At 41.8% G+C, this 15,239-nt stretch overlaps 1 protein-coding gene across 1 annotated transcript in view; it reads left to right on the top strand.

Annotated features, from left to right (window-relative positions):
• LOC142368394 (uncharacterized) overlaps positions 1 to 15,239 on the top strand; it is a 146,255-nt gene that overhangs the window by 82,299 nt on the left and 48,717 nt on the right. The gene's annotated exons all lie outside the window — the stretch shown is intronic.

The raw sequence follows: 15,239 nt of genomic DNA, 5'->3' as shown, positions 1-15,239 counted from the left end.
TAGTTTTGAAATAGTAGTTGCGTTAGACTACTCGTTACTGAAAAAAGTAGTCCGACTACAGTAACGCGTTACTAATTAACGCGTTACCGGCATCACTGCTCATAATTAGCTAATTAAATTTACAACTAAAAACAAAAAACAAAAACTAACTTTACAAATAGCTCCTACAATCACCTTCATGGGCACAATTTCTGGCACCTCGCATGCTTTTGCTGTCACAAACCACTTGACGCTGCATATTCTTGGAATGCATGAACGTTCGAGCCACATTTTGGGGAGGAGACGGATATAGACAGATACCTTCGTTAAAGGTTTTGAGAGGTGCTTATTGAGCTTGCCCTGAACATTCTGAGTTTCCTCAGTGCTCACACTTTCTGGGGGAGGGTGCGTGGTGCTGCCTTAGCTATAAACAGAAAGAGGAGCACCGACACTTCCGGTGTCTGTGCTTATAGCTGTAAGAATGTATATGCGCATGTATGACTGTTCGTACACATCTTAATCGGCGCCCTTTGAAACAGCTGCAGAAAAAAAAGGGGTGAGGTGGGGGGGTCCAGCCGGGAAAAACAGGCGGAGGTGTGTCTCTGCATACGATTGGCCCGGCGGGATGACTCCAGCGTAAGTGACATCACAACTTCGCGCCTGACCTACTTTAAAGACGCGGTGACGTCACGGCTGTCTTTTTCAGTCTGCCTCTTCTTTTTTTCTTCTCTCTGTCACCCACTTCACATCTCTTACACAACGTCTTTCTCTCCCTCTTCCTTCCTGTCTTTGGCATGCATCTGCATTATTTCAGTCCTTTTTTTTTTGCGATCACACAGAGGCCCAGGAATAGACTTAATCGGGAGAGTGAGGCAGAGAGGAAAGAGGAGAATCGTCCACGATTTCCAATAACCCACTTTCAGGAGATTAAAGCCGTATTGATGAATATTAATGCGCTGGAAAGCAAAGCTGGCCCCATAGATGTGACAAAACAGAGCGGCGAGCTTCCACCATATGGGGAGAAAGGCTCTGTGCGCTGTTTGGCACTGATATCTATAGCAGCTGTATACCACATTGTTACACGTTACACTGGAAAATGTTGCTGTTGCACACAAGCAGGTGAAAGATATATATATATATATATATATATATACTGATATACTGCGGTGCACTGAGCATACATTTGTCTTTGCATAGTTGTAATTCTATAGCTGACCCACAGTCATCCACTCAAACTGTGAGTGCATGACTGGGATGTAAACACGATGCCTAAAGAACAATCTGGGATTTAGTCTTCTAGTTAGTCATCAGAGTATGATGTTGTAGGAATTGCTTCTGCTATGATGAAATAAAGAGGGGCTTCACTGACCTCAATTAGCCCTGATTCAAGTCAAAGCTCTCAGTTAAAATCGAGCTAAATGTGTCTGAAATGGTGTGAAACGTGTTTTAGTAAGTAAGTAAGTAAACTTTATTTATATAGCACCTTTCACAGATAAAGGTCACAAAGTGCTGTACAATCAAATACATAAAAACAATTATAAGAAAATGCCACCAATAAAACAAATGAAACATTATAAAATCATAAAAGATGAAAAAGACCTTAGTGAAAGCGGCAACGCATTCCAGAGTTTGGGGGCCACTGTCTGAAAGGAACGGTCGCTTTGAGTGTGGAAATGTGTGTGAGGAACAACCAACAGCTTCTGACCTGCGGATCTCAGTGTACGGGCAGATGTATGGTGATAAATCAGATCAGAGATATGACCATGTAGGGCTCTAAAGGTAAGGACCAGTATTTTAAAATGGATTCTAAAATGGACTGGAAGCCAATGCAGGGATGCTAAAACGGGGCTGATGTGAGCTCTTTTCTTAGTACGAGTTAAAAGCTGTGCAGCTGCTTTCTGTACAGTCTGGAGACAATCCAGGTATTTCTTATTAAAACAGATAAAAAGGCTGTTACAGTAGTCTTAATAAAAGTCAAAATAAAAGCATGCCTAATCGTCTCAAGTTCGGCCTTCGAGACCAGTGACCTTAATTTGGCAATGTTGCTTAGGTGAAAGAAGCAGTTTCTGGTCAGTTCTTTAGAGTGCTGCTCGAGAGACATTGCCGAGTCTAAATGAACACCTAGATTCCTAAGAATAGGCTTAACAGACTAGCCTAGATCCTTATCAATGAACTGCTTGATCTCAGGGATTTTGTGATCTGGTGCAATGATTAATGTTTCAGTCTTATTGGAGGTGAGTTTTAAATAATTGTTGTTCAACCATTGGTTGATGTTTGTCAAGCAGTCCGTCAAAGAAGTCAGTTTGTGCAGCTCAGTAATTTGAAACGTACAGTACAGCTGTATATCATCTGCATATAGATGGTAGGACACGTTTCTGTGTTGCTTAATTATATTACCTAGAGGGAGTATATACAGAAGGAAGAGCACAGGCCCCAATACCGGGCCCTGGGGCACCCCACACGACAGTTCAGCAAAATCAGACATAATCTGATTAACACAAACACTGAATGTGCTCTGCTGACAGAGAACCACTGTATAGGTTGTTTAGTTTCCATTCATCTCTGTTCGATGGTCTTTTGTAATGTGGTCTCACCTGCCTTAGGACCACGACTGTATATTAGCAACATTGCCATAATCCAGCATGTTTATGTCATGTATTTGTACGCCGTCGTAGTGCCTTAACAGAGGCATCAGGTTCAGTGTGTCCAGATAGGAGATGAATAATAGTCAAACATAGACATCTGGAGAAACACCTTCCTCAGTTAAGCGTGTCCGGGACAGGCACACCAGGGATATATAGGTATACATATATCTTTCAACCTGACCATCGAGCCCACCCAGGGTCACCAAATAGGGGAAGGTTTTGCCCTACAAAAGGGGAGACACACCCCCAGTGTGAGAGAGATGGCATGGACGTTTGGGCTTTGAAGATCTCTCCAGATTTGATGCATCAATCTGTAATTCTGATACGGACCTGGTGGCCAATAAAATACCTCTATGTTCACAAGTCTGTGTCAGCAGAGTTCTTCCTGTACCATCTACACATCGGCTGTTTTGAAGGCGACCATCCCTCATACGCCACACTGTCCCAATTACATTCACAATGCAAATAAAAAACAAGAAAACAGAAAGTTGTTGAACATGAGAGAGGATACGTTTTCACCAAAGATGGGACATGAGCTGATATTTTTTATGGATATATCCATGCATAACTTGTTTGACGGATCCTTGCCGTTTTCCCCACGTAGATACAGCCCAAGTTTCAGTTAATGGGCATGTTGACATTTTACATCTCTATACCAGTTCCAATGTGATAACATGCACTTTCCACAAGTCGTGTTTACTTTGTTGCTGATGCTTAGCAGGTCTCCTCTGTGTAGTGGATGGAGGGGGTGACCAGAGGTGCCATAATGTGGGCCTTTTTGTTATTGAACACATATGTGCAAGAGGTAGCTGGTTTGAAATTCATCCTTTGGAATGTTTTCATCTCTCAGTGTACTTTCTTACTCCTTCCCAATCACTATTCCTTTGTTTTTCTGCTGTGCTCTCACCAGCTTGCCTTCGAATGAAAGCACATGACTGGACAGCCTAAAAGAAAAAAGATAAAAGAATGGCTACAGCTTACACATTTCGATTTTTTTCTTACCTGAATCTAATCCTCTTACGAGTTGGTGCGCTTGCATTTATGCGCTGCAGCTGCTTCCACGCATGCTTCGTATCCCTGGAGTCGTCTTAACGCTACCCAGAGGAGCCATACTGTTTGTGGAAGCATAAACATTTTCATCAGTCGCACTGGACTTTCTAAGTTAGTTCAGATAAAATCTAATAGGGCATGTTTAGAAATAGCACATTAGTCACAGTGAGCGTGTGTGCCGATGTCTGTTGCCTCACACTCTTCTCTGCCGGAACATTGCTTTTAGTCTTTTTAGGTCTCGAGTTCTGCATTGTACTTTTTGCGTCATGTCGTGTCTTCTTGCACGTTTTACCCAGGTGTCGCTCCGAGGTGTTTCAGGTTAGGGTATGGTTACATGTGTCTACATGTACACAAGTCCAAGGGACTGATGGAACGCTTCAGTAATAGAACAGACACTGATGTTACACTGGAAAAAAATGCCCCTCCAAAAATAAGTAAAAAAAACAACAAATACATTACGTTTTTGCTTGAAATAAGCAAAACAAGTCCCTATATCTTGCTGAAATGGTACTTGTTAGGCAATTGTGTCTTATATCAAGTGTAATGAGATACTCAATGAGACAAATATACATGGTAAGATTTAGATTTTTTCCAGTGTACCTCTTTATTTGAAAAAGACCTCATGTTTTCAAACAAAAATTGGGCAAATATTGGGCCAGCCTCTCTTCGCTTTCAGTCTTCATGCAAAATGGAAAACTCACCAGCTTCCGAATTTATCTTTACACTTTCAACAAGAAAGATTTTGACTGCAGGATTTGCGCTTGCCAGGCAGTATTCTGATTTTACTTTGATAAAGTAGTCAGTCCATCAGTGGTGTGTTTTTTTGCTCTCAGCCAGCAGCAGCAGCCGCATCACGGTGGTAATCTACGTGTTTAATTGTATTACAGCGGAAAACAGATGTGTCGGCAGATTTTTGTTTTCCTGAACACGAGAAGATTATCTGTGAGGAGCAGTAATGCTGTGGGCCGATCACAGCTGCAGGGTCACATCTAATCTGTGGATACAGTCATATCAGTCAACAATCATTCTGCGGAGAGAGGGATGCAGCAAAGTGCGAGTGATAGCATCTAATGGTTTACAGAGATCTCCAATAAGCAGCGGTACGTGGTAAAAAAAAAAAAAAAGGGGGAAAAAGACATGTAAAGGGCTAAATAGAGAGGTTTGCATGTGTAAGGAAAACAGAAAAGGCAAAGTGAAAGAGAGAAGAGAGTGAGAAACACAATCCAGCTTTTTTCTGTTTGCCCAACATTGCCAAAGGGAGAATAGGAAGCAGGAGGCAAAACAGCCTCAAGCAATTGTTCCTCTTCTTGCCCCCCCCCTCTCCTTCTGTATTTGGTTGAAGCCCTCTTTCTCTCTCATTTATATTCACACCAGCTATGGGGCTAGTCACAGGGCAACCACTGCACAGTGCTGTTCAAAACACACACTTATACAGTTGGGCTCTTCTTTGTGAGGCTAAATTAGGTGCAACCAAGTGCATCAGCAACAACAAGCTGAAGCACTTTTATCACAAGCCACTGTGTTAAATGTTTCTGACAGTGGGCAAATTGGATTTTTTAAAAATGTGTTTCCAGATAATGTTAAAAACAAACAAACAAACAAAAAAACCCCTATATATAAAAAAAACAAAAAAAAAAACATTCAGTTAAAAAATTTAATACAAGGCCTTGGAGTTTTAGAACTTTACAATGACCACACTACTACAAGTCTGATGAAACAGCAGTCCCAAAGCTAGCTTAACTTTTGTTAATACTGTATATATATTTAAGGCAGCTCTAGCACCGTTAATAAGATAATGTTCAAGTTTGGTCTTAAACATAGCCAACTGTCCTAACACTCCGCCAAAATGTTCCTTTTCCAACTGTAGGCCAGCAGTGTCAGGGTGTGGTGTTAGGGAGGACACGGATGCGGACTTTCAAAAATAAAGGTTGATTTATTAACAACAAAACAAAGTGCAAACAAAAAGCGCAGCAACGCTGGATTCAAAAGACTTACATTAGAAAAGGCGAACAAAAGACATGGCATGAATAAGTAAAATAAATACTTAACTTGGGGACATGACGAGGAACATGGACCAAACCGGTATCGTAGCATGGATTGCAAACAGGGCAGTGTAAAGCAAAGATCCAGCAAACTAAATAGGGAGTGAGAGTGATTGGCAAATGAGTGCAGCTGAGGGAAAAAACACAGGTGAAGTGAGTGAACTAATAAACAGGGAAACTAAGACATGACTAAACTAAACATGGACTGAACACAAAAACATAACCTGAAACATGAAACGTGAGTCCATGGGTGTGACAAGCAGCATTATACAAATTGGCTGACCTGGCGTAAACCAAGCATTGAGCTAATGTGAGAACAAGTTTATATGTCAGCAATGATCTTAGTCAAGCAATTGTTGCTGCCCATCAATCTGGGAAAGCTTATAAGACCATCATTCTACAATGAGAAAGAATATGCAGATATTCAAGACAGCCGGCAATCTTCCCAGAAGTGGACGTCCCAGCAGTTTAACCCAAGGCCAGATTGTACCATGCTCCTAAAAAAACCCACCAAGAGCTATATCTCAGACTCCAAAGGCCTGATTGAGCATTTGAAATGTTAACGTTCATGACAGTACAATTTAAAAAAAGACTGAATAAGTTTGGCTTGTTTGGAAGGGTTGTCAGGAGAAAGCCTTTTCTCTTTTGAAAGATCATGGCAGCATGGCTTGGGTTTCTAAAGCTACATCTGAGGAAATCACAAGGCTTCTGGAGACTTCTGAGGACAGATCAGAACAAAGTGGACACAGCAAATAAGCACAAACAAATCATACTTACTTTCAAGCGCAGGGGTGGAGGGGTGATAATTTGGTGTTTTGCGGTCAGTGAGATGACCGTGAACTCCTCTGTAGACCAAAGTATATGGTTGGCATATGGCCCAATTTGGCTGAAATTGGGTCATGTAACAGGAAAAAGATCCCAAACACAGCAGCAGATCTACAACAGAGTGGCTGAAAAAGAAAAGAATCCAGATGTTGCAATGGTCCTGTCAAAGTCCAGATCTCAACCCTGAGCTGCTGCGGTGGGACCTTCAGAGAGCTGGGCATCAACAGATGCCCACATACCTCAATGAACTGAAGCGATGCTTTAAAAAAAAAAAAGAGTGGGAAAACAATACCTCTTTTATGATGGGACAGACGGAACGTCATACAGCAAACAATTACTTCAAGGTATGGAGGTTTTCGAAAAGCAAATTCTTTTTATATGGCAAAGAACTTCGCCATTTAATTTGAAAGGTTGGACTGACGTCATCACACGATGACCTGCAGTGGATGACCTGATAAAATTATAAGCTTTGCCTAAGAATTGAATCACATTTAGAAAATATTTGTGTTCTGACCCTATAATCAGCATATTATCCCATTTTAAGCATCCAGACTTTTAAGAGATATTGCCGTGAATAGGTAGCCTGGGTGCCAGTCGAACTTAGCCCCGCCCATAACATTTTTGGTGGGGAAGTTCGGTCTGGCTCTGCTCAGTTGGGAAATCTTTATGCTCGACATCTAAACAGTCAACCCAATCAGATTGCCAGGGCGGGCTTTATACGATGATGGACAGATGATCAACAGGGACCTTATCGACTACGTCACAAAAGAGCGCTTGGTTTGACTTTGTTTGAAACAAACATGGCTTTCGCTGGAGAGCTAGGGTGTGTAGATTCTGCCATCGAGTCTGTTCTACAGGATCTCTAAATTGCATTCATTTTGAAAGACGAACAGAGGAATGCGATAAAGGCTTTTATCGATAGAAAAGATGTTTTTGCCGTCCTTCCTACAACGTGTGTGTGTCGCTTCATCTACGTCACATACTACATTGCTCTGATTGGTTGTAGGTCTATCCAATTGAGCGAAGAGGCATTTTTTTCTCCTGGTTTGGTTGAAACACGCCCCATACTCTAAACTCTATCGAGTGGTATCAGACTCACAATCTGACTAGAATCGTGAGTATGACGTAGTCAGGCTAGTGAATAGGACACATTGAGAAAAAAAAAACAATTTGCGACCACGTAGCCATGTTCCAAACTATTTTAAGTAGGGTGTAATGGCAGTGATGAAGCTTGTACAGGTGCTGGCCAGTAAATTAGAATATCATCAAATAGTTGAATTATTTCAGTAATTCCACACAAAACTTGAAAATTGTATACTGTATACTTTCCTTCCACACAGACTGATATATTTCAAGTGTTTATTCATTTTAGTTTTGATTATTATTACTGAAAGCTAATGAAAACACCAAATTCAGTATCTCAAAAAATTAGAATATTTTGAAAAGGTTCAATATAGAAGACACCTGGTGCCACACTAATCAGCTGATTAACTCAAAACACCTGCAAAGGCCTTTAAATGGTCTCCCAGTCTTGTTCTGAAGGCTACACAATCATGGGGAAGACTTCTGACTTGACAGTTGTCCAAAAGACGACCATTGACATCTTGCACAAGGAGGGCAAGACACAAAAGGTGATTGCTAAAGAGGCTGGCTGTTCGCAGAGCTCTGTGTCCAAGCACATTCATAGACAGGTGAAGGGACGGAAGAAATGTGGTAGAAAAAAGTGTACAAGCAATAGGGATAACCGCACCCTGGAGAGAATTGTGAAACAAAACCCATTCAAGATTGTGGGGGAGATTCACAAAGAGTGGACTGCAGCTGGAGTCAGCGCTTCAAGAACCACCACGAAGAGACGCATGAAAGACATGGGTTTCAGCTGTCGCATCCCTTGTGTCAAGCCACTCTTGAACAACAGACAGCGTAAGAAGCATCTCGCCTGGGCTAAGGACAAAAAGGACTGGACTGCTGCTGAGTGGTCCAAAGTTATGTTCTCTGATGAGAGTCAATTTTGCACTTCCTTTGGAAATCAAGGTCCCAGAGTCTGGAGGAAGAGCGGAGAAGCACAGAATCCACGTTGCATGAAGTCCAGTGTAAAGTTTCCACCGTCAGTGATGGTGTGGGGTGCCATGTCATGTGCCGGTGTTGGCCCACTCTGTTTTCTGAGGTCCAAGGTCAATGCAGCCGTCTACCAGGAAGTTTTAGAGCACTTCATGCTTCCTGCTGCTGACCAACTTTATGGAGATTCAGATTTCACTTTCCAACAGGACTTGGCACCTCCACACAGTGGCAAAACCTCCAGTACCTGGTTTAAGGACCAAGGTATCCCTGTCCTTGATTGGCCAGCAAACTCGCCTGACCTTAACCCCATAGAAAATCTATGGGGTATTGTGAAGAGGAAGATGCAATACGCTAGACCCAACAATGCAGAGGAGCTGAAGGCGACTATCAGAGCAACCTGGGCTCTCATAACACCTGAGCAGTGCCAGACACTGATCGACTCCATGCCACGCCGCATTAATGCAGTAATTGAGGCAAAAGGAGCCCCGACCAAGTATTGAGTGCTGTACATGCTCATACTTTTCATGTTCATACTTTTCAGTAGGCCAACATTTCTAAAAATACTTTTTTTTCATTGGCCTTACATAATATTCAAATTTTTTGAGATACAGAATTTGTAGTTTTCATTAGTTGTCACTTATAAATATCAAAATTAAAAGAAATAAACATTTCAGATACATCCGTCTGTGTGCAATGCATGAATATAATGTACAAGTTTCACTTTTTTTATGCAATTACTGAAATAATTCAACTTTTTGATGATATTCTAATTTACTGGCCAGCACCTGTAGATAAATTAATCTTTGTCCTTTTTTTTTGTAAACTCATTACTTTTCTCGTGTTTTTCTTTGTGACCCTAACATCTCTGAATATTAGCCCCTCATCTGGCTTGATATTCTTTTTTTCCAACCCACAATGAGTATAATACACCGCTGTAAGTATTTAGAGTGGAAGGTGGCTTCTGTGCTTTGAGGCCAATGGACACAGCCTTGTTCAGAGCACATGTACTGCTTGAGAAAAGCAAAGGCACTTTAAAAAAAAAAAAATCATTTCAAATTGGAAAAGGAGTTCTTGGAATATGACTTGCATTACCAAATCCCTGAAGAGGAAAAATGACACATTCAGGGTTAACAACAACAAAACAACATCTCAAAACATAGTTACTTTATCAGTATTAATAGTATGCCTAAGAAAGGAGGAAAAACAGGAAATCCCCACATGGAGGTTTGCACCTTTTAAGTCAATGCAGCTACATTAATAACTGCACTTGAACAAGGAAATAATGTTTAATTTGACAGTGAAAACTTGATATTGATTCTTGTTTTATATATATGCAGGCGTGCATGAAGGCCCACAGATGGCTAGAAAGCAAACAGTAATACACCCTTAGGGACAGATCTTTTCTCTCCTGATGTGTAACTTGAATTTCACTCTGTTTTCCTAACACTCTCTCTCTCACACACACACACACACACACAGAAACACACACTGTGCACACAGAAGAACAGACTTGTCTGATTCAAACTCGCACAGACTCTTCTTCTTTTAAATGTCTCTTTCATCATCATGTTTTTTTTGTTTTTTTTTTCCAGGCTCCCTCTCTCCTTACTTTCTCTCGCATACGCACATTCATACAAAGAGCTTCAAGCCACTCTGATAAATCACCCCGGAGACTTACAGTTCCATCCCTGTAGTTCTCCAGATTCCACCCCCCATTTGTCGACCTTCCTGTAACACTCCTCGCTCTCATCTCCCTGCTCCTCTTCTCTTTCACAGTCTTCTCACCCCCCCCACCCCCCCTTTCCGGCCTCTCCTGTGACCTCTCCAGGGCTCAGATAAAAGCTTTGCTTTTCATCCCCTCCCCCATCTTCTTCACCTTAACCTTGAAGATGGAATCATCTTACGCATAAACACTGGTGGCACACTGGTTCCTCTTTTTTTTATTTTGATATTTTCTGTTTAAACCGTTGCAGTATTTTCCCACCTAAAAACGTCCCCCGAGGCGATGAGAAAAGAGACGGTAAAATCCTCCTCCCATGACCTTGTGTTCATCAGCCTTACAGTGTAAAACTGTGAGTATGTTATATAAGGATTTACAGACATAAATCTTTCAGGATAAACAGACGGTTATAGTGCCTCTGCAGTCCAGCCCCGTTTCAAAATGACCTCTAAACATCCCTTCATTTAAAAATCACTAAATCAATGCTAACTGGTTTAGCTTACTGTTAAAGGAGGAGTTCGACTTTTTGTTAAATGGGCTTATTCATTACCTTACAGAGAATGGATGGTCAGACGATCAATAAAACTTGTGCAGTTGTCTGTGCAGTATGAATCTACAGCTTAACTATCTATTTGCCATTTAAGGGGCATTAAATCCCAGCCCACATTTAGCTGTCCGGGACATCGGAGCTGTCGGTTAACGTCTGTCTCTTTTATTTCCAGTGTGTGTGCCCCACTGCCAATGTCAAAATCCATTAATGTTCCTTTTTTTTTTATAAGTCAATTTCAACATGTAGAATTGGTGTTATATCTGTCGGTGAAAGAGCTCCATATGAGTGGCTGTTCAACACATAGAATGAGTGCACAAGAGAAAGAAAGCTAACGGCTAACTTAGCACGTCACACACAACAAGCGACTCTTTCACGATTACATGTTGCCATTCCGACATCCCACCATTCCGACATGGGCCTCCAATTGTCGGAATGGCAACACTTAATTTTCCTATCAAACGTCCTGCCATTCCGACACTTTTTTCCTCCCATTGTATGTTTCCTTTTTTATAAACATCCCGCCATTCCGACAAGTCCTTTAATAGCTTATTAAAGCCTTTTATTGTTTTTAGAGGAATTCCAAAACCTCGCAAACCAACTATGAGAAATTATTGTCAAAAACCCCCTGAATTTTCAAATATCAAAATACAGGTATTAATGTAAATCATGCGAGTCTGAAACATGTTAGATTAAGCAGAAATACAGTGTCAGTGACCTGTCACAGCAGCCAGCTGGAGCGGAGCTCTCCACAGAGCGTCTTTTTTACACCCTACGAAATAAGCCCACATCCACATCCAGCCCAAAGCCTTGTCGGAATGGCGGGATGTTTGCTTTTCGGAATGGCGGGATGTCGGAATGATGGGATGTCGGAATGATGGGATGTCGGAATGGCGGGATGTCGGAGTGGTGGGACGTTTGCAAGTCGGAATGGTGGGATGTCGGAATGGCAGGATGTCGGAATGGCGGTTTGTCGGAATGGCGGTTTGTCGGAATGGCGGGACATTTGCTTGTCGGAATGGTGGGATGTCGGCATTCTGGGATGTCGGCATGATGGGATGTTGGCATGGCGGGATGTCGGAATGGGGGGAGCAACCCCTCTTTTCACAACGATGTAGCCATGTGGAGTGAGGAAACCGAAGACCAACTGATGATTATGATTCAATAAAGACCAGCTGTCTTCCTCATGTCCAAGTGGTGTAAAACGGAATGGCGGAATGGTGGGACGTTTGCATGTCGGAATGGCGGGATGTCGGCATGATGGGAAGTTGGAATGACGGGATGTTGGAATGTCAGAATGATGGGATGTCGGAATGGGAGGAGCAACCCCTCTTCTCACAACGATGTAGCCATGTGGAGTGAGGAAACCGAAGACCAACTGATGATTATGATTCAATAAAGACCAGCTGTCTTCCTCATGTCCAATTGGTATAAAACACATGTAACTCCCAAGAGGAAAGCAAAAAAGAACAGTTCCCAACTTATTATACAGTTTCTTTAAGCTCGTAAGCTAGTGCTATGAATCAGGTGAAAAGACAACTCTTTTGTCAAAGTTTGAAGTTTCTACTTTTTTCTACTGATGTGAAAAAAAAAAGTGCTTTTTTTCCCTCATGACCTAAACAACCACTTTCACATTAGTTTGCTTCAGTATCTTCCGTGCCGCCACCCAGTTCCTGCCTGTTGTTGACAGAGCGGAGAAATAGATTTAAGTATTAATTTACATCATGACTTGTGTGGTCACAGTGGACGGCTTTGTCCATTATTATCCATTCTATCCAGCCTATGACCGAGAAGGTCTTGTCTTATCCAAGCCATAATGGTTTCGTTACCCTGACCACCTAGTTTGTAAAGTAGAACCCTTGCAGAGCAGTTTGGATTTGTCTAACCCTAACCATGTAGTTTAATAGTCCATAAACTAGGTGGTTTTGGTGCCTGAATATAACCAAACTCTACAAACAATGGTCTCTTGGATGTTGTAATGTTGTGATGTCAAACAGCTCCACTGCCTCACCATCTCGTCCCCATAAACCCACTTTGTTACCCGTTAAAACTGGTAAACATTCCTTTCATGATCATATGATGGTGACCCTGCTGATGTGACGTTAGGAAGCTTAGTCCTTAGTCATCAGCCAGTGACTGTCAGTCTTCACCACTATTTCAGGCGCTACAGGTGCAACAGAGAAAACTGCACTAACATGCACAAACAGTCTTTTCCTCTTGGTGGTTTTGTTTCAGGATTATTCTGCTCAGAAGAAGTGGTCTTCGACTCATCTTGTTTTTAAAAGAGCCAGATAATTGAATGTTATCCGACAGTCTTATGATCATTGTCATGAGCTGGGTCCCGGGATGCTTGTGCTATTTTTTTCATTTTTATCTTTCTTCCATGTTCACATGAGGACAAAGTGAACGATTATAAGTTAATGTAACACCTCTCTGGGACACTTTTCACAAAGTGCTATGGGTCTTACTTTCTTTTTTTTTTTTTTTTTCAATCTTATGAAGGCCTGGAATGCAAAAATGGAAAAAATGTTAACGAATTAAATGAAGTAGATTAAACAAAACATGATATAACCTGAATGGTACTGTTTGCAATCAAATTAAAGTCTAATCAAATTTAAGAATCCCCGCATTTTTTTTCTCCTTTTTTTTTAAATTCCCCTTTTGCTTTCAGTCCAAGCTTTGTCTGATCTGTGGTTGTATTTAACAGCCAACCTTTGTTTAAAGTGTAGTAAACTGAAACGGCATAACCAAATCCATTCTTGAGAGGGCCATATAGCTTCCTGAAAATATACAGCGACCCCAAACGTGGTTTTAATAATGTTTTTTTTTTTTCCCCCATTTTACATAGAGGTATTCTGCTTTATTAGTTGAACAAGGAAGGAAAATGCTCATATCCCACGGAACGCTGTGGAAAAAAAACATCCACAAGTATGAAGACAAACAAAGGCCCCTTGCTCTGGGATCACTCACTGTAACTGTTAAACCGTTTCCACATTCTTCACCCCCCCAGTGCACGCCATGAAATCTTTTCCGCTCTTTCTGTCTTCTCTCCATCTGTTAGCGACTCCTCCATCTGTCTCCAGTCTTCCGTGGCCTGTCCATCCACCCATCCCCTCTTCATCCATCCTCTCATTATCCACGTCTCCTCGTTAATCACAGTTCCCCCTGAAGTTTTATGCTTATTGATTAGTTGCCCCCCCCCCCCCGGCTCCCTTTTCCTTTTTCCATTCCTCCTTATTACTGCACGCTCGATGCTCTTGCATTCATTACAGAGTTCTAAGGCCTCTATGGACTACAGGCTGCATACCGTATATATTAATAAAGAGGCTGTGCATTGATGTAGTGACTGTGCTATGGACAAATAATTAAGTACACTCAAAACAAAGTGCTCTCTTATACAGTTCTAATTTTGTATAATCCAGGATACGAGTACGTAAATACAGCCTCAGATGAATAACACGGCGGTGCAATTGCACTGCACCATCATTTAACAACAGCTGTGCAAAGGATCCAGAAGAAGTGGTGGTGCTCTGTTCAGATGCAGCTTTCCAAACCGAAGCTGTGCTGCCGTGATCGTTTTAGAGAGAAGAGGCGTCCTCCTGCAACCCTTCCAAACAAGCCCCACATGGCTCCGTTTTTTTTTTCCAACTTTGACATTTAAGAGTCTGAGATGTAGCTCATTCTTTTTATTGCAGTTTCTGACCATTGCACAGTCTTGACTGTGTTCCCCGGAAAGAAAGGCAACTGTCCTGAATGTTCTCGCTGTATAGCGATGGACAACAGATTGCTTGAAGAATGACCTTACAGCCCTTCCCAGATTGATGGGCAGCAACAGTTGCTGCTCTAAGGTCACTTCAGGTGTCTTTCCTCCTTAACGTTGCGTTAACTCACATCTGAATGCTCCAGACCAGCAAACTGACAAATCTTGCTGTACTTAGCCTCTTATTGTCCAACGGAAGGAGTAAGAGTGTGCTTAGTTTTTCCCATGTTACTGCATTTTGGCACAGTTTACATTTAATGAATAATGACATGACGAAATGTGGCATGCATTCATCTGAGATCTTTTTTTTTGGGGGGGGGGGGGGGGGGGGGGGCATGTACAGAGGCTACAGTCCTTTGCTGCATGTCTTCCCCCTCTCTCTGCCCCCTGCTTCCTGTCTCTCTCCAACTGTCCTATCATTAAAGGCATAAAGAGCCCCCCAAAACATTATTAAAATAAATAAATAAATGTTATGTCATGTTCTGATACATAAAAAGAGAACTAGAATTTAGAGAGGTTTTCCTTCATATTGAGGGTTTCTCACGTTGTGTTGCATAACCCAGTTTCTCGACTAAATCCATCAGTTTAGCGCCACTGTAACACCCCGGTGAAA

The sequence above is a fragment of the Odontesthes bonariensis genome, chromosome 19 (assembly GCF_027942865.1).
Source record: "Odontesthes bonariensis isolate fOdoBon6 chromosome 19, fOdoBon6.hap1, whole genome shotgun sequence".
Taxonomy (NCBI): Eukaryota; Metazoa; Chordata; class Actinopteri; order Atheriniformes; family Atherinopsidae; genus Odontesthes; species Odontesthes bonariensis.
Note: the sequence above shows the minus strand (reverse complement) of the source record. Positions and strands in the feature narration are given on the sequence as shown.